The sequence below is a fragment of the Coregonus lavaretus genome (assembly GCF_964263955.1).
Source record: "Coregonus lavaretus genome assembly, chromosome: 23".
Taxonomy (NCBI): domain Eukaryota; kingdom Metazoa; phylum Chordata; class Actinopteri; order Salmoniformes; family Salmonidae; genus Coregonus; species Coregonus lavaretus.
Window position 1 is genome coordinate 26,502,005 of NC_140010.1, and position 27,407 is coordinate 26,529,411.

The 27,407-nt window shown below is 42.6% G+C and overlaps 1 protein-coding gene across 4 annotated transcripts in view; it reads right to left on the reverse strand.

The window, feature by feature from the left end:
- LOC311150723 (nuclear receptor coactivator 2-like) overlaps window positions 1-27,263 on the reverse strand; it is an 80,746-nt gene extending 53,483 nt beyond the window's left edge. For 3 of the 4 annotated variants that reach the window (XM_084188242.1, XM_084188243.1, XM_084188240.1), the window contains exons 1-2: window positions 27,178-27,263; window positions 18,910-18,994 (exon numbers count right to left, since the gene is read on the reverse strand). The gene's annotated coding sequence lies outside the window, so the exon portion shown is untranslated. Of the gene's footprint in view, window positions 1-17,947; window positions 18,170-18,909; window positions 18,995-27,177 lie in introns of those variants that run through there. The other variant, XM_084188241.1, reaches the window with a different exon arrangement.
- Window positions 27,264-27,407: the final 144 nt, after the last annotated feature.

The following is a 27,407-nucleotide window of genomic DNA, read 5'->3' on the forward strand; positions in this document are numbered from 1 at the left end:
TACTACCAAAGCATGACCAGTGTATAAAAGGAGATTAAAGTGACTCAGTCACGTGGAATTTTACTGCGGTCACGACTCATGACTGCTGGTGTGGCGGTAATACGGTCACCGCAACAGCCCTAGGTGTGATTATGTCAATGAACATGTCCAATTCCTGACATTTAATCCTAGTAAAAATTCCCTGTCTTAGGTCAGTTAGGATCACCACTTTATTTTAAGCATGTGAAATGTCAGAATAATATGATTTATTTCAGCTTTTATTTCTTTCATCACATTCCCAGTGGGTCAGAAGTTTACATACACTCAATTAGCATTTGGTAGCATTGCCTTTAAATTGTTTAACTTCGGTCAAACGTTTCGGGTAGCCTTCCACAAGCTTCCCACAATAAACTGTGTGAATTTTGGCCCATTCCTCCTGACAGAGCTGGTGTAACCGAGTCAGGTTTGTAGGCCTCCTTGCTCGCACACGCTTTTTCAATTCTGCCCACAAATGTTCTATAGGATTGAGGTCAGGGCTTTGTGATGGCCACTCCAATACCTTTACTTTGTAGTCCTTAAGCCATTTTGCCACAACTTTGGAAAAATGCTTGGGGTCATTGTCCATTTGGAAGACCCATTTGCAACCAAGCTTTAACTTCCTGACTGAGATGTTGCTTCAATATATCCACCTTTATTTAACCAGGTAAGCCAGTTGAGAACAAGTTCTCATTTACAACTGCGACCTGGCCAAGATAAAGCAAAGCAGTGCGATAAAAACAACAGAGTTACATATGGGGTAAAAAAACAAAGTCAAAAATACAACAGAAAATATATATACAGTGTGTGCAAATGTAGCAAGTTATGGAGGTAAGGCAATACATAGGCTATAGTGCAAAATAATTACAATTAGTATTAACACTGGAATGCTAGATGTGCAAGAGATTATGTGCAAATAGAGATACTGGGGTGCAAAAGAGCAAAATAAATAACAATATAGGGATGAGGTAGTTGGGTGGGCTAATTTCAGATGTTCCTTACTCATGACGCCATCTATTTTGTGAAGTGCACCAGTCCCTCCTGCAGCAAAAGCACCCCCACAGCATGATGCTGCCACCCCCATGCTTCATGGTTGGGATGGTGTTCTTCGGCTTGCAAGCACCCCCTTTTCCTCCAAACATAACGATGGTCATTACGGCCAAAAACAGGGCATTGAAAATGGGTTGTGGATGGGTATTCCAGCATGACAATGACCCAAAACACACGGCCAACGCAACAAAGGAGTGGCTCAAGAAGAAGCACATTAAGGTCCTGGAGTGGCCTAGCCAATCTCCAGACCTTAATCCCATAGAAAATCTGTGGAGGGAGCTGAAGGTTCGAGTTGCCAAACTACAGCCTCGAAACCTTAATGACTTGGAGAAGATCTGCAAAGAGGAGTGGGACAAAATCCCTCCTGAGATGTGTGCAAACCTGGTGGCCAACTACAAGAAACGTCTGACCTCTGTGATTGCCAACAAGGGTTTTGCCACCAAGTACTAAGTCATGTTTTGCAGAGGGGTCAAATACTTATTTCCCTCATTAAAATGCAAATCAATTTCTAACATTTTTGACATGCGTTTTTCTGGATTTTTTTGTTGTTATTCTGTCTCTCACTGTTCAAATAAACCTACCATTAAAATTATAGACTGATCATGTCTTTGTCAGTGGGCAAACGTATAAAATCAGCAGGGGATCAAATACTTTTTTCCCTCACTGTACATAGGGAATAAGGTGTCATTTGGGAAGCTACCCATTGGAAACAGCCTGCATTGAGGGTCACCATGACCCCATGATGTGGGGTGACATGTTTCAAGAGCAAACACACAACTGTTTGTCTGGCTGCTTGGACTAAATGCATGGACAGAGCCTAGCCTACATCCTTATTCCATTACAAGGTAGCAGCTCTATGCAGTCAGAAGATACAAATCATTTCCCAAATGGTTGCTACACATTAGTGGTGGATGAGTTGAGTTTCCCCCCCTTTCAGCGCTTTGAGCATCTGGAAAGGCACTACATAAATGCAATAAATTTTTAGTATTATTAATTATTTCAAAATATGGACCATTCAGCCATTTCCACCGTCGAGTAAAGTAGTAGAACACTAGCGCCTTTTATTTTGTTAGGGGGTAGATCCGCTTTAATATTGCAGATAGTGTAGCTTCCATCAACGTAATTGTCTGCATCTTTTCCAATCCCCCATTTATTTGTAAATATATTTTCCTTTATTATTTTCCCCTAACCCTACCACCCCTCCCCTAATTGGAGTAAAGTAAATGGACAACAACACTTAGGCTTCTACTTCCAGTTTATACATACTATACACATTTACTGACAATGTATTTTACAATAGTTAACTTTAGTTTGTTTTTAATCCCATTCAGTCCACTCAACCCTTCCCATCTATCGATTTCTAGTTGCCATAAATGTTTAACTGTGCTGTTTCACAAAAGTTCTGAACCTACAGTGCCTTCGGAAAGTATTCAGACCCCTTGACTTTTTCCACATTTTCTACAGCCTTATTCTATAGTTGATTAAATTGTTTTTTCCCCCTCAATCTAAACACAGTAGCCCATAACGAAAAAGCAACAAAAAAAAGTGTCAACCTCTTTGCTAATTTATTACAAATTAAAAACTGAAATATCACATTTAAATAAGTATTCAGACCCTTTACTCAGTACTTTGTTGAAGCACCTTTGGCAGTGATTACAGCATCAAGTCTTCTTGGGTATGACACTACAAGCTTGGCACACCTGTATTTGGGGAGTTTCTCCCATTCTTCTCTGCAGATCCTCTCAAGCTCTGTCAGGTTGGGTGGGGAGCGTCGCTGCACAGCTATATTCAGGTCTCTCCAGAGATGTTCGATCGGGTTCAAGTCCGGGCTCTGGCTGGGCCACTCAAGGACATTCAGAGACTTGTCCCGAAGCCACTCCTGCATTGTCTTGGCTGTGTGCTTAGGGTCGTGGTCCTGTTGGAAGGTGAACCTTCTCCCCAGACTGAGGTCCTGAGCAGGTTTTCATCAAGGATCTCTCTGTACTTTGCTCTGTTCATATTTACCTCGATGCTGACTAGTCACTTAACCTCTACCTACATGTACATATGTACAACCTGTGCCCCCGCACATTGACTCTGTACCGGTACCCCCTGTATATAGCCTCGCTACCGTTATTTTACTGCTGCTCTTTAATTATGTTATTTTTATTTTTACTTAAACATTTATTTTTCTTAAAAACTGCAGTGTTGTTTAAGGGCTTGTAAGTAAGCAAGCATTTCCCTGTAAAGGTCCACACCTGTTGTATTCAGCGCATGTGACAAATACAATTGAATTTGATTTGACTAGTCTCCCAGTCCCTGCCACTGAAAAACATCCCCACAGCATGATGCTTCCACCACCATGCTTCACAGTAGGGATGGTGGCAGGTTTCCTCCAGACGTGACGCTTGGCATTCATGCCAAAGTGTTCAATCTTGGTTTCATCAGACCAGAGAATCTTGTTTTTCATGGACTGATAGTCTTTAGGTACCTTTAGGTACTCCAAGCGGGCTATCATGTGCCTCGTACTGAGGAGTGGCTTCCGTCTGGCCACTCTACCATAAAGGCCTGATTGGTGGAGTGCTGCAGAGATGATTATCCTTCTGGAAGTTTCTACCATCTCCACAAAGGAACTATAGAGCTCTGTCAGAGTAACCATTGGCCCTTCTCCCCGGATTGCTCAGTTTGGCCGGGTGGCCAGCTCTAGCAAGAGTCTTGGTGGTTCAAAACTTCTTCCATTTAAGAATGATGGAGGCCACTGTGTTCTTGGGGACCTTCAACGCTGCAGAAATTTGTAGGTACCCTCGACACGATCCGGTCTCAGAGCTGTACGGACAATTCCTTCGACCTCATGGCTTGGTTTTTGCTATGACATGCACTGTCAACTGTGGGACCTTATATAGACAGGTGTGTGCCTTCAGCTCCACTCAACCCCTCCCATCAAATCTCTTAACACCATCCATTTTTATTTGCAATATATTTTAACTGTGCTGTGATGTTTCACAAAAGTTCTGAACCTTTTTATTCTCATAGTTTCCACAGATTGTAAATTAAACATTTTTGCTAAAAGTATATTATATTATTGATCAATTGACTGTCTTTACAAATCACCCAGCAGTGCCATCGGCAGAATTAGCTCCAGGTAAATGTTGCAATTCTTCAGCCATTCCTGGACCTGCAACCAAAAACAACATACATATGGACAGTATCAAAACAAATTATCTAATGATTGTCTCTTCCCAACAAAATCCGCAGAGCTGGGAGACATCTAATATACACTGCTCAAAAAAATAAAGGGAACACTTAAACAACACAATGTAACTCCAAGTCAATCACACTTCTGTGAAATCAAACTGTCCACTTAGGAAGCAACACTGATTGACAATAAATTGCACATGCTGTTGTGCAAATGGAATAGACAACAGGTGGAAATTATAGGCAATTAGCAAGACACCCCCAATAAAGCAGTGGTTCTACAGGTGGTGACCACAGACCACTTCTCAGTTCCTATGCTTCCTGGCTGATGTTTTGGTCACTTTTGAATGCTGGCGGTGCTTTCACTCTAGTGGTAGCATGAGACGGAGTCTACAACCCACACAAGTGGCTCAGGTAGTGCAGCTCATCCAGGATGGCACATCAATGCGAGCTGTGGCAAGAAGGTTTGCTGTGTCTGTCAGCGTAGTGTCCAGAGCATGGAGGCGCTACCAGAAGACAGGCCAGTACATCAGGAGACGTGGAGGAGGCCGTAGGAGGGCAACAACCCAGCAGCAGGACCGCTACCTCCGCCTTTGTGCAAGGAGGAGCAGGAGGAGCACTGCCAGAGCCCTGCAAAATTACCTCCAGCAGGCCACAAATGTGCATGTGTCTGCTCAAACGGTCAGAAACAGACTCCATGAGGGTGGTATGAGGGCCCGACGTCCACAGGTGGGGGTTGTGCTTACAGCCCAACACCGTGCAGGACGTTTGGCATTTGCCAGAGAACACCAAGATTGGCAAATTCGCCACTGGCGCCCTGTGCTCTTCACAGATGAAAGCAGGTTCACACTGAGCACATGTGACAGACGTGACAGAGTCTGGAGACGCCGTGGAGAACGTTCTGCTGCCTGCAACATCCTCCAGCATGACTGGTTTGGCGGTGGGTCAGTCATGGTGTGGGGTGGCATTTATTTGGGGGGCCGCAGAGCCCTCCATGTGCTCGCCAGAGGTAGCCTGACTGCCATTAGGTACCGAGATGAGGTCCTCAGACCCCTTGTGAGACCATATGCTGGTGCGGTTGGCCCTGGGTTCCTCCTAATGCAAGACAATGCAAGACAATGCTAGACCTCATGTGGCTGGAGTGTGTCAGCAGTTCCTGCAAGAGGAAGGCATTGATGCTATGGACTGGCCCGCCCGTTCCCCAGACTTGAATCCAATTAAGCACATCTGGGACATCATGTCTCGCTCCATCCACCAACGCCACGTTGTACCACAGACTGTCCAGGAGTTGGCGGATGCTTTAGTCCAGGTCTGGGAGGAGATCCCTCAGGAGACCATCTGCCACCTCATCAGGAGCATGCCCAGGCGTTGTAGGGAGGTCATACAGGCACGTGGAGGCCACACACACTACTGAGCCTCATTTTGACTTGTTTTAAGGACATTACATCAAAGTTGGATCAGCCTGTAGTGTGGTTTTCCACTTTAATTTTGAGGGTGACTCCAAATCCAGACCTCCATGGGTTGATAAATTTGATTTCCATTGATAATTTGTGTGATTTTGTTGTCAGCACATTCAACTATGTAAAGAAAAAAAGTATTTAATAAAATTTTCATTCATTCAGATCTAGGATGTGTTGTTTAAGTGTTCCCTTTATATTTTTGAGCAGTGTGTGTGTGTGTGTGTATATATATATATATAAATAACCAGTCAAAAGTTTGGACACACCTACTCATTCAACGGTTTTTCTATAGTTGTAGAATAATAGTGAAGACATCAAAACTATGAAATAACACATATGGAATCATGTAGTAACCAAAAAAAAAAAAAAAAAGTGTTAAACAAACCAAAATATATTTTATATTTGAGATTCTTCAAATAGCCATCCTTTGCCTTGATGACAGCTTTGCACACTCTCAACCAGCTTCACCTGGAATGCTTTTCCAACAGTCTTGAAGGAGTTCCCACATATGCTGAGCATTTGTTGGCTGCTTTTCTTTCACTCTGCCGTCCGATTCATCCCAAACCATCTCAATTGGGTTGAGGTCGGGGGATTGTGGAGGCCAGGTTATCTGATGCAGCACTCCATCACTCTCCTTCTTGGTAAAATAGCCCTTACAGCCTGGAGGTGTATTGGGTCATTGTCCTGTTGAAAAACAAATTATAGTCCCACTAAGCCCAAACCAGATGGGATGGCGTATCGCTGCAGAACGCTGTGGTAGCCATGCTGGTTAAGTGTGCCTTGAATTCTAAATAAATTACAGACAGCGTCACCAGCAAAGCACCTCCACACCAGAACACCACCTACTCCATGCTTTAAGGTGGGAACTACACATGCAGAGATGATCCGTTCACCCACACGCGTCTCACAAAGACATGGCGGTTGGAACCAGAAATCTCCAATTTGGACTCCAGCCTTAAGGACAAATGTCCATTGCTCGTGTTTCTTGGCCCAAGCAGGTCTCTTCTTATTATTGGTGTCCTTTAACAGTGGTTTATTTGCAGCAATTCGACCATGAAAGCCTGATTCACACAGTCCCCTCTGAACAGTTGATGTTGAGATGTCTCTTACTTGCACTCTGGCGCATTTATTTCAGCTACAATTTCTGAGGCTGATAACTCTAATGAACTTATCCTCTGCAGCAGAGGTAACTCTGGGTCTTCCATTGCTGTGGTGGTCCTCATGAGAGCCAGTTTCATCATAGCGCTTGATGGTTTTTGCGACTGCACTTGAAGAAACTTTCAAAGTTCTTGAAATGTTCCGTATTGACTGACCTTCATGTCTTAAAGTAAATGATGGACTGTTGTTTCTCTTTGCTTATTTGAGCGGTTCTTGCCGTAATATGGACTTGGTCTTTTACCAAATAGCTCTATCTTCTGTATACCCCCCCTACCTTGTCACAACACAACTGATTGGCTCAAATGCATTAAGAAGGAAATAAATTCCACAAATTAACTTTTAAGGCACACTCAATAAAATGTAAACTTTTGACTGGTAGTATACAGTGGGGAGAACAAGTATTTGATACATTTACATTTACGTCATTTAGCTGACGCTCTTATCCAGAGCGACTTACAGTTAGTGCATATATTATTATTTTCATACTGGCCCCCCGTGGGAAACGAACCCACAACCCTGGCGTTGCAAACGCCATGCTCTATCAACTGAGCTACCTCCCTGCCTGCCATTCCCTCCCCTACTCTGGACGACACTGGGCCAATTGTGCGCCGCCCCATTGGTCTCCCGGTTGCGGCCGGCTACAGCAGAGCCTGGATTCGAACCAGGATCTCTAGTGGCACAGCTAGCACTGCGATGCAGTGCCTTAGACCACTGCGCCACTCTGATTATGCAGGTTTTCCTACTTACAAAGCATGTAGAGGTCTGTAATTTTTATCATAGGTACACTTCAACTGTGAGAGACGGAATCTAAAACAAAAATCCAGAAAATCACATTGTATGATTTTTAAGTAATTAATTTGCATTTTATTGCATGACATAAGTATTTGATACATCAGAAAAGCAGAACTTAATATTTGGTACAGAAACCTTTGTTTGCAATTATAGAGATCATACGTTTCCTGTAGGTCTTGACCAGGTTTGCACACACTGCAGCAGGGATTTTGGCCCACTCCTCCATACAGACCTTCTCCAGATCCTTCAGGTTTCGGGGCTGTTGCTGGGCAATACGGACTTTCAGCTCCCTCCAAAGATTTTCTATTGGGTTCAGGTCTGGAGACTGGCTAGGCCACTCCAGGACCTTGAGATGCTTCTTACGGAGCCACTCCTTAGTTGCCCTGGCTGTGTGTTTCGGGTCGTTGTCATGCTGGAAGACCCAGCCACGACCCATCTTCAATGCTCTTACTGAGGGAAGGAGGTTGTTGGCCAAGATCTCGCGATACATGGCCCCATCCATCCTCCCCTCAATACGGTGCAGTCGTCCTGTCCCCTTTGCAGAAAAGCATCCCCAAAGAATGATGTTTCCACCTCCATGCTTCACGGTTGGGATGGTGTTCTTGGGGTTGTACTCATCCTTCTTCTTCCTCCAAACACGGCAAGTGGAGTTTAGACCAAAAAGCTCTATTTTTGTCTCATCAGACCACATGACCTTCTCCCATTCCTCCTCTGGATCATCCAGATGGTCATTGGCAAACTTCAGACGGGCCTGGACATGCACTGGCTTGAGCAGGGGGACCTTGCGTGCACTGCAGGATTTTTATCCATGACGGCGTAGTGTGTTACTAATGGTTTTCTTTGAGACTGTGGTCCCAGCTCTCTTCAGGTCATTGACCAGGTCCTGCCATGTAGTTCTGGGCTGATCCCTCACCTTCCTCATTATCATTGATGCCCCACGAGGTGAGATCTTGCATGGAGCCCCAGACCGAGGGTGATTGACCGTCATCTTGAACTTCTTCCATTTTCTAATAATTGTGCCAATAGTTGTTGCCTTCTCACCAAGCTGCTTGCCTATTGTCCTGTAGCCCATCCCAGCCTTGTGCAGGTCTACAATTTTATCCCTGATGTCCTTACACAGCTCTCTGGTCTTGGCCATTGTGGAGAGGTTGGAGTCTGTTTGATTGAGTGTGTGGACAGGTGTCTTTTATACAAGTAACGAGTTCAAACAGGTGCAGTTAATACAGGTAATGAGTGGAGAACAGGAGGGCTTCTTAAAGAAAAACTAACAGGTTTGTGAGAGCCGGAATTCTTACTGGTTGGTAGGTGATCAAATACTTATGTCATGCAATAAAATGCAAATTAATTACTTAAAAATCATACAATGTGATTTTCTGGATTTTTGTTTTAGATTCCGTCTCACAGTTGAAGTGTACCTATGATAAAAATTACAGACCTCTACATGCTTTGTAAGTAGGAAAACCTGCAAAATCGGCAGTGTATCAAATACTTGTTCTCCCCACTGTATATATATGTATATGTGTATATATATATATATATATATATATATATATATTCATTAATTCTATTGGTTGCACAAATTTTATATAATCATTTAAATTGAAAATCAGTTCATAAACCATGTGCCATGGAATCGGTACATCAAAAATCTCTGCTATCTACAGCTGGAGTCATTAAAACTCGTTTTTCAACCACTCCACAAATTCCTTATTAAGAAACTATAGTTTTGGCAAGTCTGTTAGGACATCTACTTTGTGCATGACAAGTAATTTTTCCAACAATTGTTTACAGACAGATTATTTCACTTATAATTCACTGTATCACAATTCCAGTGGGTCAGACGTTTACATACACTAAGTTGACTGTGCCTTTAAACAGCTTGGAAAATTCCAGAAAATGATCATGGCTTTAGAAGCTTCTGATAGGCTAATTGACATAATTTGAGTCAATTGGAGGTGTACCTGTGGATGTATTTCAAGGCCACCCTTCAAACTCAGTGCCTCTTTGCTTGACATCATGGGAAAATCTAAAGAAATCAGCCAAGACCTCAGAAAGAAAATTGTAGACCTCCACAAGTCTGGTTCATCCTTGGGAGCAATTTCCAAACGCCTGAACGTACCACGTTCATCTGTACAAACAATAGTACGCAAGTATAAACACCATGGGACCACGCAGCCGTCATACCGCTCAGGAAGGAGACACGTTCGGTCTCCTAGAGATGAACTTACTTTGGTGCGAAAGGTGCAAATCAATCCCAGAACAAAAATAGCGATATTTTGGAGATTATTTTCAAATAACTGAAAGTGAGAGGTTGTAATCTGAATAAAGGGAAAAAGGCCATTCTTGAACATGGGGTGAGACATTAATCTGCTAGAGAACCAGTTCGGATTTAAGTATAACTTTTGTATGACTGAAACCTTTAGTGAGAGGTCTAATGCTTTAATACTTAATCATTTCTGCCCTCCGAATTCATATTATATAAATAGGCTCCTTTAATTTTGTCTGGCTTGCCATTCCAAATAAAATTGAATACATTTTGCTCATTTATTTTTATTTTAAAAACAGGTCACTAGGTGTAGGCAAGGCCATAAGAAAATAGAAAAACTGGGATGACTAAATAATTATTCAGGGTGATTTTTCCACAAATAGACAGGTATTTTCCTTTCCATGGTAGCAAGATCTTATCTATTTTTACCAACTTTCTATTCAAATGTATTGTCGTGCGATCATTTCTTTCTTTCAGGATATGAATACCGAGTACGTCCACATCACCGTCAGACCACTTTATTGGTAAACGTTTTTAGATCCAAAACATAATATAGTACACTTATCATAATTTGGTTGTAATCCAGAGAGGTTAGAAAATGTATCTAGATCCTCTGAGGCTGTGGAGGGATCCAAATTGTGGATTTAAAAGAAAACATGAATCAGCGTACAATGACACCTTTGTTTTTCCAGCCCCTTGATATTATTGTTGGATCTGATTTTAATAGCTAACATTTCAATGGCCATAATAAATAGATACGCCGATAGTGGACAACCTTGTTTTACTACTCTTGACAGTTTAGTACTTTGAAAAGTAGCCATTTACTATTTTACACCTAGAGTTACTATACATAACTTTAACCCATTGTATAAGAGATTCTCAAAAATTGAAATATTCCAGGCATTTATATATAAATTCCTGTCATAATTTATCAAAAGCCTTTTCAAAGTCAGCTATGAATACCAGGCTTTGACTATGGTGATTTGGAGCAAGGTCTTCCAATGTATAATACTTTTTCACATTCAAAAAATGGCAAAAGCCCTTTAAAATGGTCTGTCATGATGATAACAACAGAGGAGTAACCTCAGGCGGGTTTCAATCCGATTGCGGGTTGAAGACAATGCAGCTTTTAAAAAGGCAATGTTGCCACATTCGCAGAAATTGCATTCACAGTAAACGCTGTATATGTCAGCTCAATCGGAATATACCTTTAAAAACGCATTGCTGGCTGTCCAGCGTGCTTAATCTTCCATTCAGTATTGAAGTTCCTCATCCCCAGGACTGAGAAGATTCCTTCACCTTTGCACCTTTATACTTGCTGAGAAAAAAACCATGACCTATTTTTGTTAGTCAGTTTAGTGACATTTTCACTCATCGAAATGCACTCTAGGAAATTGATCTTTACAATAAGTCTTCCAATTTCCACGGGTCCATAACACGTGAGGGAAAATAGGCATTACTCTCACTCCTCCTAAGTGTAAAAATATTCTGAATTCAAAATTAGTTTTTGGCCTGCAAAAGGTCAACACACTTCAAATGTTCATGGTTTTATAGTTGAAAATAACACACTACATGAGCAGTGGTCTTGATCAGGAAGATAATCCCATTAGGAAGCGGTGATCAATCCAACAGTTAATTCTTTAATGGCTCAGTTGACCTCTGAACTGTTTCCTTCTCTCTGCAGAAATTGTTTTAAATCGGTTTACTTTGTGAGGCACTTGGCTCCTCTAATGTCATTAGTATTGGATTGGAAGGAGAAGATGCTGGGGTGTAAGCATTTTGTGGTATGCTACATTACTGTTAATTCATCAAGAGAGTGCCTGCCGCAGACGGTGATGGAACAATCTGTCCCAGCACTCTTTCTATGATCTGTGAGGTCATTACCCTGCTGGCACTGAGAATACACCCACATTGGATCAACCATAGAATTAGGTATTAGAATGCTAATTTAATAGGATCAACACCATGATGTCATAATCATCATCAGACATGAGAGCCCTCTTCTTCATCATCCTATTCCCTGGAGAGTCAAGTGCTTTGACAAGACTATTAAGGCTGGCCAGCACAACCAAATACAGGAATAATATAAATTGAAACATTTCTCATTACATAGGCCTGATTTCTTTCCTATGTCACAGAGTTCAGAATAGCCTTATTGAGAATGTTGAGATACCATGAATGCAGAAACTGCCATGACTTAGTGGACCCTCCTACTCAGTGAGATGTAGCAGTCAGTGACAGTCAGACTTTTGGAGGATGTCTAAGCCTGTACAGACAGAGTTCTTAGCCTATAGAAAATACTTGGTAACAGGGCTCAAGCCCTCCCATCAGACATATACACTGGGTATTAAATCTTCTTTAGTGTGGATTAAGAGCCCTAGTTTTCCCGAAGCAGCGCTATAGCTACGCATGTTGGTGAACAATCTCTTTGTTTGCAGAATAATCAATTCCACGAGACGATAAATGAGAGCTGGAGTCAGCCATTATCAGGCTGATCCCTCAGGTCAAATTGAATCAGGGCTCCGTCCTGCCGACGTCCCCTGGCCCACTCACACTTCCTGGGTACCTTCCCTATATGGTACACTACTTTTGACCAGAGCTCTATGGGCCCTGATCCAAAGTAGTGCACATGTCCAGTGCCTTCGGAAAGTCTTCAGACCCCTTAACTTTTTCCACATATCGGTACGTTACAGCGTTATTCTAAAATTGATTAAATAAAACATTTCTCATCAATCTACACACAATACCCCATAATGACAAAGCGAAAACAGGTTTATTAATGTTTACAAAAGTATAATAATAAAAAAAACAGAAATACCTTATTTATATACACTTCCAGTCAAAAGTTCGGACACACCTACTCATTCAAGGGTTTTTCTTTATTTTAATTTTTTTTTTTACATTGTAGAATGATAGTGAAGACATCAAAACCGTGAAATAACACATATCGAATCATGTATTAAACAAAAAAAGTGTTAAACAAATCAAAATATATTTTATATTTGAGTTTCTTCAAATAGCCACCCTTCGCCTTGATGACAGCTTTGCACACTCTTGGCATTCTCTCAACCAGCTTCATGAGGTAGTCACCTGGAACGCATTTCAATTAACCGTGCTTCTACTTCTGCATTGCTTGCTGTTTGGGGTTTTAGGCTGGGTTTCTGTATAGCACTTTGTGACATCTGCTGATGTAAAAAGGGCTTTATAAATACAATTTGATTGATTGAGTGTGCCTTAAAAGTTAATTTGTGGAATTCCTTTCCTGAATGCGTTTGAGCCAATCAGTTGTGTTGTGACTAGGTAGGGGGGTATACAGAAGATAGCCCTATTTGGTAAAAGACCAAGTCCATATTATGGCAAGAACAGCTCAAATAAGCAAAGAGAAACGACAGTTCTTCATTACATTAAGACATGAAGGTCAGTCAACACGGACATCATGGCTACCCGGACTATTTGCACTGCCCCCCCACCCCATCCTTTTTACACTGCTGCTACTCTGTTAATTATTCATGCATAGTCACTTTAACTCTACCCACATGTACATATTACCTCAACTAGCCGGTGCCCCCGCACATTGACTCTGCAACGGTACCCCCCTGTATATATAGCCTCCCTACTGTCACTTTATTTTACTTCTGCTCTTTTTTTTCCTCAACACTTTTTTTTGTTTTATTTTTACTTTTTTTTTGTTTAAAATAAATGTACTGTTGGTTAAGGGCTGTAAGTAAGCATTTCACTGTAATGTCTGCACCTGTTGTATTCGGCGCATGTGACTAATAAAATTTGATTTGATCATTTCAAAAAAGTGCAGTCGCAAAAACCATCAAGCGCTATGATGAAACTGGCTCTCATGAGGACCGCCACAGGAATGGAAGACCCAGAGTTACCTCTGCTGCAGAGGATAGGTTCATTAGAGTTACCAGCCTCAGAAATTGTAGCCCAAATAAATGCTTCACTGAGTTCAAGTAACAGACACATCTCAACATCAACTGTTCAGAGGGGACTGTGTGAATCAGACCTTCATGGTCAAATTGCTGCAAAGAAACCACTACTAAAGGACACCAATAATAAGAAAATACCTGCTTGGGCCAAGAAACACGAGAAATGGACATTAGACCGGTAGAAATGTGTCCTTTGGACTGGAGTCCAAACTGGAGATTTTTGGTTCCAACCACCATGTCTTTGTGAGACGCGTGTGGGTGAACGGATGATCTCCGCATGTGTAGTACCCACCGTAAAGCATGGAGGTGGTGGTGTCATGGTGTGGGGGTGATTTGCTGGTGACACTGTCTGTGATTTATTTAGAATTCAAGGCACACTTAACCAGCATGGCTACCACAGCATTCTGCAGCGATAAGCCATCCCATCTAGTTTGGGCTTAGAGGGACAATAATTTGTTTTTCAACAGGACAATGACCCAACAGACCTCCAGGCTGTGTAAGGGATATTTTACCAAGAAGGAGAGTGATGGAGTGCTGCATCAGATGACCTGGCCTCCACAATCCCCCGACCTCAACCCAATAGAGATGGTTTGGGATGAGTCGGACGGCAGAGTGAAGGAAAAGCAGCCAACAAGTGCTCAGCATATGTGGGAACTCCTTCAAGACTGTTGGAAAAGCATTCCAGGTGAAGCTGGTTGAGAAAATGGCAAGTGTGCAAAGCTGTCATCAAGGCAAAGGGTGGCTATTTGAAGAATCTCAAATATATTTTTGATTTGCTTAACACTTTTTTGGTTACTACATGATTCCATATGTGTTATTTCATAGTTTTGATGTCTTCACTATTATTCTTCAATGTAAAAAATAGTAAAAAGAAAAGAAAAACCCTTGAATGAGTAGGTGTCCAAACTTTTGATTGGTACTGTAACTATTTCAGACTCTTTGCTATGAGACACGAAATTGAGCTCAGGTGCATCCTGTTTCCATTCATCATCCTTGAGAGGTTTCTACAACTTGGAGTCCACCTGTGGTAAATTAAATTGATTGGACATGATTTGGAAAGGCACACACCTGTCTACATGAGACTAACTGTAAGTCGCTCTGGATAAGAGCGTCTGCTAAATGACAAAAATGTAAATGTTAATGTAATAAGGTCCCACAGTTGACAGTGCATGTCAGAGCAAAAAGCAAGCCATGAGGTCGAAGGAATTGTCCGTAGAGCTCCGAGACTTGATTGTGTCGAGGCACAGATCTGGAGAAAGGTTTCTGCAGCATTGAAGGTCCCCAAGAACACAGTGGCCTCCATCATTCTTAAATGGAAGAAGTTTTGAACCACCAAGACTCTTCCTAAAGCTGGCCGCCCAGCCAAACTGAGCAATCGGGGGAGAAGGGCCTTGGTCAGGGAGGTGACCAATAACCTGATGGTCATCTCTGCAGCACTCCACCAAATCAGGCCTTTATGGTAGAGTGGTAAAAGGCACATGACAGCCCGCTTGGAGTTTACCAAAAGGCACCTAATGACTCTCAGACCATGAGAAACAAGATTCTCTGGTCTGATGAAACCAAGATTGAACTCTTTGGCCTGAATGCCAAGCGTCACGTCTGGAGGAAACCTGGCACCATCCCTACAGTGAAGCATGGTGGTGGCAGCATCATCATGCTGTGGGGATGTTTTTCAGCGGCATGGACTGTGAGACTAGTCAGGATCGAGGGAAAGCTGAACAGAGCAAAGTACAGAGATCCTTGATGAAAACCTGCTCCAGAGTGCTCAGGACCTCAGACTGGGGAGAAGGTTCACCTTCCAATAGGACAATGACCCTAAGCACACAGCCAAGACAATGCAGGAGTGGCTTTGGGACAAGTTTCAATGTCCTTGAGTGGCCCAGCCAGAGCCCAGACTTGAACCAGATCGAACATCTCTGGAGAGACCTGAAAATAGCTGTGCAGCGACACTCCCCATCCAACCTGACAGAGCTTGAGAAGATCTGCAGAGAATAATGGGAGAAACTCCCCAAATACAGCTGTGCCAAGCTTGTAGCGTCATACCCAAGACAACTCAAGGCTGTAATCGCTTCCAAAAGTGCTTCAAAGTACTGAGTAAAGGGTCTGAATACTTATGTAAATGTGATATCAGTTTTTATTTTTAATACATTTGCAAAAAATATTTTTTTTTCTTTTTCATTATGGGGTATTGTGTGTAGATTGATGAGGGGAAAATACAATTTAATCAATTTTAGAATAAGGTTGTAACGTAACAAAATTTGGAAAAAGTAAAGGGGTCTGAATACTTTCCGAATACACTGTATAGGGTAATAGGGTGCCAATATAGCGTAATAGGGTGCCAATATTAGGAAGCTGCTCCTAATGTTTTGTAGACTCAGTGTATAGGGAACTATATAGGAAATAGGGTGCCATTTGGGACAACCTATGATGACTCACGCCCACATAGCTCAATTTGCGAACACTTCTCTTGTGAATTAATGGCGATTTCACAGAATATCCACAAGACTGTGGATGTATCCAAAGAAATGGGTCACTCTTCATATTGACAGACAGCATTGGACCAACCAGATGTTACCTGCTCAGCTCTGGCTGCTACCATGGTAAATCAAGATAGGCATTTCTAACACCGTCTTTCATTGTTTTTCTAATTTTCTGATGGCTTGTGACACTTGTGTGCTAGAATGTGCCACAAACGACTGCCTCACTGTGTGTGTGCAGGCTGCGAAGTGGAGTGGAGTGTAGACCAAGTGTGCTCATCGTCAATGACCCACTTCCACTTCTGTCCCGTTTGTCTCTCTCAATGCAAATACAGCCCAAATTACTATTTGAATAAAGCGACCAGTCAATCACTGTAATTTACTTAGAGTTATTCCAAATTATCCTCCAAGATAGATTTATGTACACTGACTGAGCACACAACATTGGTTTAGAAACAGTTTTTAGATTATGCTCAACGGGCCGATGGAAGGCAACATGGAAATAACAGGCTGAACAATTACCGCCTATGTGGGCTTGACAATGTCTGACACAAATGCCACCCTATTCACTATATAGGTCCATGGGGCTCTGGTCTGATGTATTGCACAACATAGGGAATAGGGTGCCATTTAGGATGCAACCAATGTTAGAATGCATTGATCATGGAACCGGATCAATTCCATTGAACACACCTACCCTGTGGCTAACTAATTTCCTAACACACAGACAGGAATCATGCAGTATTGGCACAGTGGACATAAGGTCCCAAAACATTAGCGCTGCCTTGCAGCTGCATTCCAAAACATTGAACTCACTGGCTTTATCGTATCCATATGAAAACACACAGCAACAGCATCAATGGCTGAAGCTGCATCACATTATATAGCCTGGTTAGAGATCCGTTTGTGCTCTGGCCTACTAAATTGCTGTCCTTGTCAAGCCAAATGGGTGACAGGGAGTTGGCATGATAGCACAGACAGACTGGCACTCAGGCTACGCTATTTAGGCTCAGAAAACAAAAACTAAACCAGAGTCGCACGGAAGCTTTGTTGACTGTCAGTGGCACCTCTTTATCCCCTATGCTATGCCAGGCCAGGCAGGGAGCAGGCAGGGTGTTAAAGAGCCAAGTTCACCTTCCTCAGCCCTCTACTGAAGAGATGCTCCATGACCAGTGGCCTTCTGTATGACAGTCTGAGAAATAAAAAAACCCACATTCCCTATAGAGAGAAAAATGTCCTACTGTCGGCCATAAACTGTACACACTTAATGCGCCACACATTATTCCCAGAACCAGCTCTATACAAACAGTTAATTCAGTAACCCAGCCCCCTGATCAGACTTGTGGGTTGTTTACAAGAGGCTTGTCCTGTTCCTCTCAGGTGACATCATGTAGGACTGCTGACAACACACAACAAAGAGCTAATGGAATGTACTGTGGACATCTAAATACCTTTCAGAATACAGTTGGAAGTTTGTTGTGTAGATACAAGCCCACACAAGCACTTGCCTAAAAACAGCACCAATGTACCAAGAAACAAACAATTCTATACAAAATAATGCATTGTCCACTTCCATTGTGAAACAATAGCTAGGCCTATTTATCCATTACTTACCGCTTTGACCAAACGTGGGTCCGTAAGTCCACAGTGTCTGACCCATGGCTACTGTAGTTTCCGTTTCATAGCAAAAAACAGGAGCAGCCCTCTGTTAGATAGCCTAGTAACGTTGAGTCAAGGCAGGCAGGCAGGCAGGCAGTCACGGCACTGTAGAAACCACACAGCGATGTAGACAGAGGCACATGCTGGAGCAAGGACGTGCGCAAACAGCAGATTACCCTCCTGTGTCATCTGCTCCTAATGACAGCTGACAAACTACAGCACAAATCCTCCTCGAACCACCCGGCCGATGAGCTCCAATCCCCTCCCCCCACTCCTCCCTGGCCCCGCCCCCCTCCCCACCCCCACCGAATCCAGCACAGCCAGAGTAGAGTGCTCGAAAATTCCAATAGCTTCTGACGCCCGGCCCGAAAAGTGGTTTCCTTTTTCACCAAGATAATGGCCTACTCTTGTCACATGACAGAAAGCAGAGGCAATAATGGACTGGCAAAAGAGGTTGAGGCAGTATGCGTGTGACACAGCAGGCAGCTGGCTTTCGTTTCACTAGCCCTGTCAACCTGCAGAGGTCTCTCCCCCTTTACTTTCACTTTGCAGAACATTACATAATAACATTAGGGGAACAGCGGCTTTATAGAAAAAACAAAGGGCTTGTTGTCATAGAGTTGTGTATGTATGCATGCCAGTAATTTAGTAATTGTGTAGACCAGTAATTGCTAGTAAATGTAGATTGTTGTTAGATACAAATATAGTACACACCGTTGACTAGCGTCCTCACCAGGGGGTGTACTTGTACAATCAATCATCTTCACGGTACATTAAGAGTCCGGCTCCTGCACTATGGGCCCGTTCTGGCTCGGACAAGGCTTACTTTTCTTATAGTAAACACAGGAGCTCGGTTCCAAAGCAGAAACGGCACAATATCAGGGAGGGAATGACAACGGTTGATTCAGCTGACTCACCTTGGCTTTATATGAGACACATTCTTCTTAATGAACTTCTGCTGCAGGTTTCCTTCAGGCATCATCCACTCCTCTCTGTGAAAGACTGAACAAGAAGAGGAATACTACAGTTAGATCCAAACCTATTGGCTCAAGAGAGCTATAGTTCGTTTTTCAATGCAATCAGCCAAGTTCTCTGTAGACACATTGTTCATTTGCAATGACTTTCTCGCCGTGTGTGTGTGGAGTAGAAGAAGAGAGGTTTGTCTGATTCGTACTGTATGAAACCACAGAGCACTTAGATGCACCTGCTCCCAGAGAGACCAAACGGAGGCTTGGGGACGAAAGCTGACTAAAAGTGATTTCCACCAGGCCCAGCTCAGGAAGCAGGCCCTCCCTGCCGCCCCACCACACCATTCAGAGGGAGGAGCAGGGCCTAGCCCCTAGACTAGCACACACTACATCACTCACACTTTACAGCAGAAGGGCATATGGTAGATTGGAGGGCAGGGGCTGCGGCTATAGGGCTGGGTCTGTGCCGGTAAGACTCAGCCCTATGACTAAAGCACCAAGTCTGACTCATCATCAGTCAACCGTCACTCATCAGAAGACAGACTCAGGTCTCTGATGATACAGGGACATTACAAGCAGGTGCTGTGACCTTTTCAACTTCTGCTTTTCCACTTTGGGAATGAATAGAAAATGAATAGAAAATGCAACGTGTTGGCAGAAAGGACTGGAACCCATGAGGCAGGTGGGTTTTGACATGTTAATCGATGAGGTGCTTTTGCTTCAATAAGGTGCGTTGAGATAAATAACCTAAACCCTTTCCCACATGCATTTCATCATGCCAAATCATATGATCTGCAACATCATGGTCCCATAGGGTGGTTACATATCAAAAACAACCTCACTGACTCGCACCCATGGCTGATCGTTTCAGGGTTGCTTCTTTCATTGCACATTAATCTAGTATGCCCTACATCCATCACAGCTTCTCTTTTAAGTGAATTTCAAAACTATGCAGGACAAAAACAAGTCAAATCTTTTCCAAATGAGAACAGGTGCTGTAGGTGTGCACACAAAGCAGTGACACACACACACTTCAGCTCTGAACAGGGACAGGTCAAATCCCCCAGTCAGTCAGGACGATCATGTGATGCTGCGTGTTGCGAGTAACAGTGCTTTCCTCCTCTTGTAACATGATCTCCACCAACCACAGGGAACCGGAGAGAGGGGATGGGTGGGGGAGCGTGGCCAGAGAACATCAGCTTTCTGTTGATAGTCGATAAATCAATTGAAGGAAGAATTCAGAAAAGACCAGTGAGCTATGCTTAGGATGGTATATAAAAGTTGATACATTTGTAGAGGGTCCGCACTCAAAAGAGAGATTTGTAAAGTTATGTTATGCCATGTTATTCATTTAGAGGCAACAAGAGCAAAAACAAACGTTTTGGCTGCTAGACCATCGTCAGTGTGACATAAAATGTAATGTGGCCTAAATCAGTGTGTCTGTCAATTACCATATCACAGGATCTGTGTTTAAGTTCCTCACAGCTGATCAGAGGTCAGGAGTTCACCATTCTTTCCCACTGGAATGCGCCAATGAGAGGGCAGCTCAAAGAGTAATGTTGGCTCACTCAGCTCAATTGATTTGGTCCAGTCATGTGATCTGAATACACACACATCAGGATAAAATGGCACCTCGCTCAGATGGAATCTCTCTCCTGGTTGAAGGCATTGACGCTATATGGGCCTAGTTGCCTGAGCAGCACACACTGACCTTTGGCCGAGTGCTTACAAGTCATGACTCAATAAACAGGTAATGCTACCCTTTGTTTTCATTTGTCCAACTTGGTCATGGTAGACTTTGCCTCCTGCCTGCGCAGATCTAACATCAGCTCAGATTAGATTGTTCTCAATCAATCCAAGTTCAGAACATTTGTGTGACGATTTGGTTAGTTTTGGTCTTTGGCCATTTTTATTTCGGCTGTACGGGCACACAACATTTTTACTCGGGGCAAGCCAAAGTCGGTAGCCGAAGTCTATGCCCCTTCGTCAGTGATTGATCAACAGTAGGGATTCTTTAAGTGTTTGATGTCATTCAACCAGAGACTAATCATTTTCATGCACACTTGAGAAATACTGCACCAGACATCTTAGTTCGATGTAAAATTGGGCAACTAAGATGTCCTCAAAATGAATGACATTTGAGTCAACAGATTAATTCTGAATATTTTGAGGAAGTGTATACTGGCTAGTACAAACATTACTATTGACACTTTCTTGTTTTTCAAGCAAAGGTCTTTTAAGCGAGTATGTTCGCCTAGCTAAGTGTGACACATTCTGTATTTTGAAAGTTCTATATGTTGAAAACTTGATTACTGACATGCAAAACATTTTGGGACTGTATCAACACTTGACTAATGAAACAAATACCAAAATATAGTTTGAGTGGAATTGTTCATTAAAATCATTTTACACACACACAGGCACACGCAGCAAGACCTACTTCCAGGCTATGATTAATTTGTGTTACTAAGCAACCAGATGGTAACAGATTGAACTTGAGGTACTGGGAACTGTATAAGATAGCTGAAATATGAGCTGGTTTGAGTAAAAAGACTAAAAATCTTTATTTCAGAATAATACCGGAAAGCAAGCATTTAGCCTTAGTAGCCTATAGTTATAGAATTGCAACAAATACTTATTGCACTCTGATGTCAGGAGTGATAACAGTTAGGATGTCAATATGGTATCATGATCACATTGTAATGAAGATGATATTACTCAAAATCACCATAGCCACCTATGTATTTCCATAACATGACACACTTGAGAGTTCATTGGGAGGCTTTTCACATCCAGAACAGTAAATTATACAATATATCCAGACTAAACCATGGAAACCCTGCCAGGTTGGTCAACAAGCAGGCAAACTGAACACTGCATCCTAACAACTGGTGCTGCAGTTACCAGGTTAGAAAGCACCTACTGTTGACCCTTTTCACAGCAATCTGGGATTCCTGGAAAATAACCCTAAACAATCCTACAAACAAGCTAAACAAACAGGAGGTTGGTTCCAAGTCTGCCTGGCTGTTAGTCTACAGCGCTTTCACACAGGGTGTAGCACAGTGGCCACTTTATCACCAGGACCCCGTCACAGAGCTGCAGAATTATGGCCACAGCTCAAACTAAATTAGCACTTGTTATGCAACCCTGGACTTGGCTCCCAGGCCACTGGTTCATTCCGCTTCATTCTGATTCACTATCGTTTGCTGTGTGGTCTACAAACAGTTTTCCACGGTGGGTTGGGACTGTCTGTGAGTACACAAAGTACAGTTATTCAAATTGTGTGTGTGGGGACTGTCCAGACACCACAGATTCAGTCTCCTCCCCAGTGCAGTATGTTACAACCACCATTTCAAGACAGCAATTGCTCTTTTACAATATTGCTGAATGCTAGAAAGGAATGGACCCCTTAAACATACTGTAAGGTGGCACTGGCAGTCCATCCATTAACCATCGAGGTGGTGACTGCCTGGACGGTTGGGTTAACACTGGTAGTGTTAGTCAGTCTGTGGCCAAAGCAGTTAATACGGGGGGGGGGGGGGGGATCAGGATCAGAACACTCACTGAGACACCTGTCCCTGCAGTGTGACATCCAGGTGACAGTCAGATTCAGTGTGGGGACGGCGGCACACTTACTACACACTCTCCAGTGTTTCCGGTGCAGCCATTTATGTGGTGCTGCACCCACGGCAAAATTATTGCCGCCACTCCCCCCCCCCCCCCAAAAAAAATAGATAAAAAGAATGTCTGCCGAGGCACACTTTGAAGATGCTATAACAGTCCACATTTACTTTTCCTCTGCAAACAAAATGTGTAATGAATAGAAAAATCAGACAACCCCATAGTAGAATAGTTTATCTACCTACTCGGCTTGATGTGTGTTCTATGCGAGAGAAACATTCCTCTCGAGGCGCATTCAAGTTACGAGTGCCATAGTGAGGGAAACATGCATTCTGACAAGCAGTCAATGCACAACAATTCTTGCAATTGTGGTTAAAACAGCAGTTTTAAAGTGTTGGGGGGGGATGGTGGCATGAAGTGGTTTCTGTGAGAAGTACAGGCAGGGGGTGTTTTACTCTTGGTGGTGGATTACCCCAAGTTACCCTAACAGATAGGCCTACATTATAGTCAGTGTTTATGCACATAATTGGGGACAATTCATCAATAGGATGCCAACTACACTGAACAAAAATATAAAACGCAACATGTAAAGTGTTTCATGAGCTGAAATAAAAGATCTCAGAAATGTTCCATATGCACAAAAAGCTTATTTCTCTCAAATTTGGTGCACAAATTTGTTTACATCCCTGTTATTGAGCATTTCTCCTTTGCCAAGATAATCCATCCACCTGATAGGTGTGACATATCAAGAAGCTGATTAAACAGCATGATAATTACACAGGTGCATCTTGTGCTGGGGACAATAAAAGGCCACTAAAATGTGCAGTTGTCACAACACAATGCCACAGATGTCTCAAGTTTTGAGGGAGCATGCAATTGGCATGCTGACAGCAGGAATGTCAATATCAAATCAAATTGTATTGGTCACATACGCCAAATACAACAGGTGTAGACCTTACCATGAAATGCTTACTTACAAGCCAGAGAATTGAATGTTCATTTCTCTACCATAAGCAGCCTTCAACGTCGTTTTAGAGAATTTGGCAGTACGTCCAACCGGCCTCACAACCGCAGACCACATGTAACCACGCCATCCCAGGACCTCCATATCCAGCTTCTTCACCTGCAGGATCGTCTGAGGCCATCCACCCAGACAGCTGATGAAACTTTGGGTTAGCACAACCAAAGAATTTCTGCACAAACTGTCAGAAACCGTCTCAGGGAAGCTTACTTGCGTGCTCGTCGTCCTCACCGGGGTCTTGAACTGACTGCAGTTCAGCGTCTTAACTGACTTCAGTGGGCAAATGCTCACCTTCAATGGCCACTAGCACACTGGAGAAGTGTGCTCTTCATGGATGAATCAAGGTTTCAACCGTACCGGGCAGATGGCAGACAACGTATATGGCGTTGTGTGGGCAAGCGGTTTGCTGATTTCAACGTTGTGAGCAGAGTGCCCCGTGTTGGCGGTGGGGTTATGGTACGGGCAGGCATAAGCTACAGACAACGAACACAATTGCATTTTAATCAATGGCAACTTGAATGCACAGAGATACCGTGATGAGATCCTGAGGCCCATTGTCGTGCCATTCATCCACCGCCATCACCTCATGTTTCTGCATGATAATGCACGGCACCTTGACGCAAGGATCTGTACACAATTCCTGGAAGATGAAAATATCCCAGTTCTTCTATGGCCTACATACTCACAAGACATGTCACCCATTGAGCCTGTTTGGGATGCTCTGGATCAACGTGTACGACAGCGTGTTCCAGTTCCCACTAATATCCAGCAACTTCGCACAGCCATTGAAGAGGAGTGGGACAACATTCCACAGGCCATAATCAAGTCGGATCAACTTTAGGCGACGGAGATGTGTCGCGTTGCATGAGGCAAATGGTGGTCACACCAGATACTGACTGGTTCTGATCCCCACCCCTACTTTTTTTTTTTAAGGTATCTGTGGCCAACAGATGCATATCTGCATTCCCAGTCATGTGAAATCCATAGATTAGGGCCTAATGAATTTATTTCAATTGCCTGATTTTCTTATATGAACTGTAACTCAGTAAAATCTTTGAAATGATTGCATGTTGGGTATATATATTTTTGTTCAGTGTAGTTAAAAGATCACATTTTGAATCTAGATGATTAGCCCAATAAGGTAAATGCAGATAGGCAACCCAATTCTTCAGCCTATTTATTTATAGCCACTATGCTGCATCAGTTGTGCTACAGGTGATTATGCTTATTGCTAATAGCATACCTGATAATATGGACCATGCATAGGCTATATGCATGGTCCAATACGTTAAAATAATTTAAACAAATCATTTTACCACTAGCCTGTTATTGGGCTCATTTCTGGGAGGTAGAAATTATATTTTAAATGGTGTCAGCATAGCTTTATTTGCATTCATTTTGGAGTAGAACATCCTTTTAAAAAGTCCCCCCCCCCCCCCCCCCCGAATTTTGCTAGGACTGTCTGGGAGTGGTCTGAGTGGGGAGGAGAAAACTAGCTGTTAGGCCTATTGGCAGAGAGGTTTGGAATTATCTTTGTTATCGGTCTATTAACTAACTTACCGCCTGGTGATGTCACCAGGCAAGCAGAAACTCCACCAATGCAAACCCTGCTGATTAGAAGATCCTGTGTAGCTTGTATTTTCAACCAGTAACTATCATTAAATAACACATACATTTTCATACTTTTAGGAAAGGAAAAACTGCATTTTGACTGCACTGGGCCTTTAAGCCTGTAGAAACCTGCTAGAGAAAAACTACCCTGTCAAGTCCCAAGCTTCATCCCGCTCCTCTGCCATTGGTCCAGGCATTATTATATTGCTCACATGGTATGCTGATTCCAAGCCACTATGTCTGCATTTACATAGGCAGCCAAATTCTAATATATTTTCCACTAATTGGTCTTTTGACCAATCACTTCAGATCTTTTCACATCAGGGCTTTTTCAGAGCGGATGTGACTGGTCAAAAGACGAAGTAGTGAAAAAAATATCAGAATTGGGCTTCCTGTGTAAATGCAACCGAAGGATCACTCTTTGGGAAAGCTGCCAAACTCATGTTAAGATCCAGGCTCTTAATGTGTACAGCAATGCAATGGCATCCCTTCTAAATCCCTTACTGTGTACTGTAATGCACTGTGTGTTAGAAGCACGCCAAGCCTTCAGCATAGCCTATTAAATATGGCAAATGATAGGGCTAAAAAAGGCTCTAAAATTATAAGCAAAATAAGATATTCAAAATAACAATATTTTCTAAAACTAAAAATTATATTAAGTTGCTTGTTATCTCTGTCAACGAAGTTCCGTTTTCATGTAACATTCATGCATTTAATAAGGAAAAGAGGGAAAGACAAAGAACAAGAAATGCTGCTGTGTAATGCAATACCTTTCAAAGTACACTACTCTGTAATATGGCAGCAGAGAACAAATAGTCTTTAAAGGGCCAACAAAGACCACTAGTTCACTATTCTCTACCAACAAGTCTAGATCCAGTTTTTTTACACCCAATCTTTATATTTAAACTAATTGCACTTTGACTAATTAGGTGAGATTTCACTTTAGATAACATGCACCTGCCATTTGGTCAACCTTCTTCAGGCCAATTTATTGGTGGCCCACTGGCCCTGCTCAATGTTAACTGTACTTGATTTTGGAGCCATTATTCCATGCTCCTCACACTTTTTACTAGCAATTCAAAAAAGTATTCACTCATACACAGTAACACAGATTATCACAAGGCAAGCAATAAAATAAGACTGATTGAGATATTTGTTTTAACTGTTGAGTGACTACTGGTGATAGTCACTCAAACCATCAACACTTAGGTTATAATATCTCATTGCCAAACGAGTTTTGTTTAAGAACTGTGTCACTTACAACTAACTATGGTGGGAACACTTGTTATATTAAGTTCGCCATATGACGTCACTGTCAAAGGTTGATGAACAGTTAAAGTGCATTTGTTTTAATGATCTCATACCTCAATGTTACACCTTTCAGATCCCATGCGTTTATAATTGTTACACAGTTGATGAGACTGAATAACAATCGAAAATGTGGTGCCGAACTTGCTGAGGATTTCCTACTTGAACTCGTAAACCACAGTGACGTTCGGTTCTTCAACCACAGCTGTTCTTTTGGTTTCAATAAGCTCTTTTGCATGATGCAGAAACCTCAAGCTATGTGCAGTTTACCATCATGTTCGCTATCGGCATGTCTTTCAATATCTTCAAATGAATCTGCCAAATAGAAATCCAATTTTCTATCTGAAACTCACACAGACTATGTACTTACAAACCAAAACAATTTTGATTTAAATTACTTCGTAAAACACATTTGAAGTTCAACTTCATTGAATTCTTAGCAACGCTTCACACCAAAACTAGGTCTAGTGTAGGAGTCATCCCCGAACCATCTAAAGAAATATCTCGCTTCAGATAACAAGCGACAACGCCGCTTCCCAGTGCTAAGACTAAACTGACATTACGGATTCAATAGCCGACCATATATTTTATCTAACTGCACAAAAACATACTTCTTCACTACAAAACACATCCATTGTAAGTTACTCTCAACTTACCGTAACTTGAAATCCCATAAATGCAAACTGCTATGTGAGGAACTTCGAAATCGGGAAACGGCAATGTAACAGCTCTGCCGCCATGTTCCTCTGCGATGACTGGGTGCTTGTTTATCTTACCAGTAGTCCTCCCCCACACGCGCAGGGCATCAGCACTCATTACCACAATAGACTTTACTGCTCACAGGACAGACGGCAAGAATGATGACACTGCAGCCAGCCATAGCAGC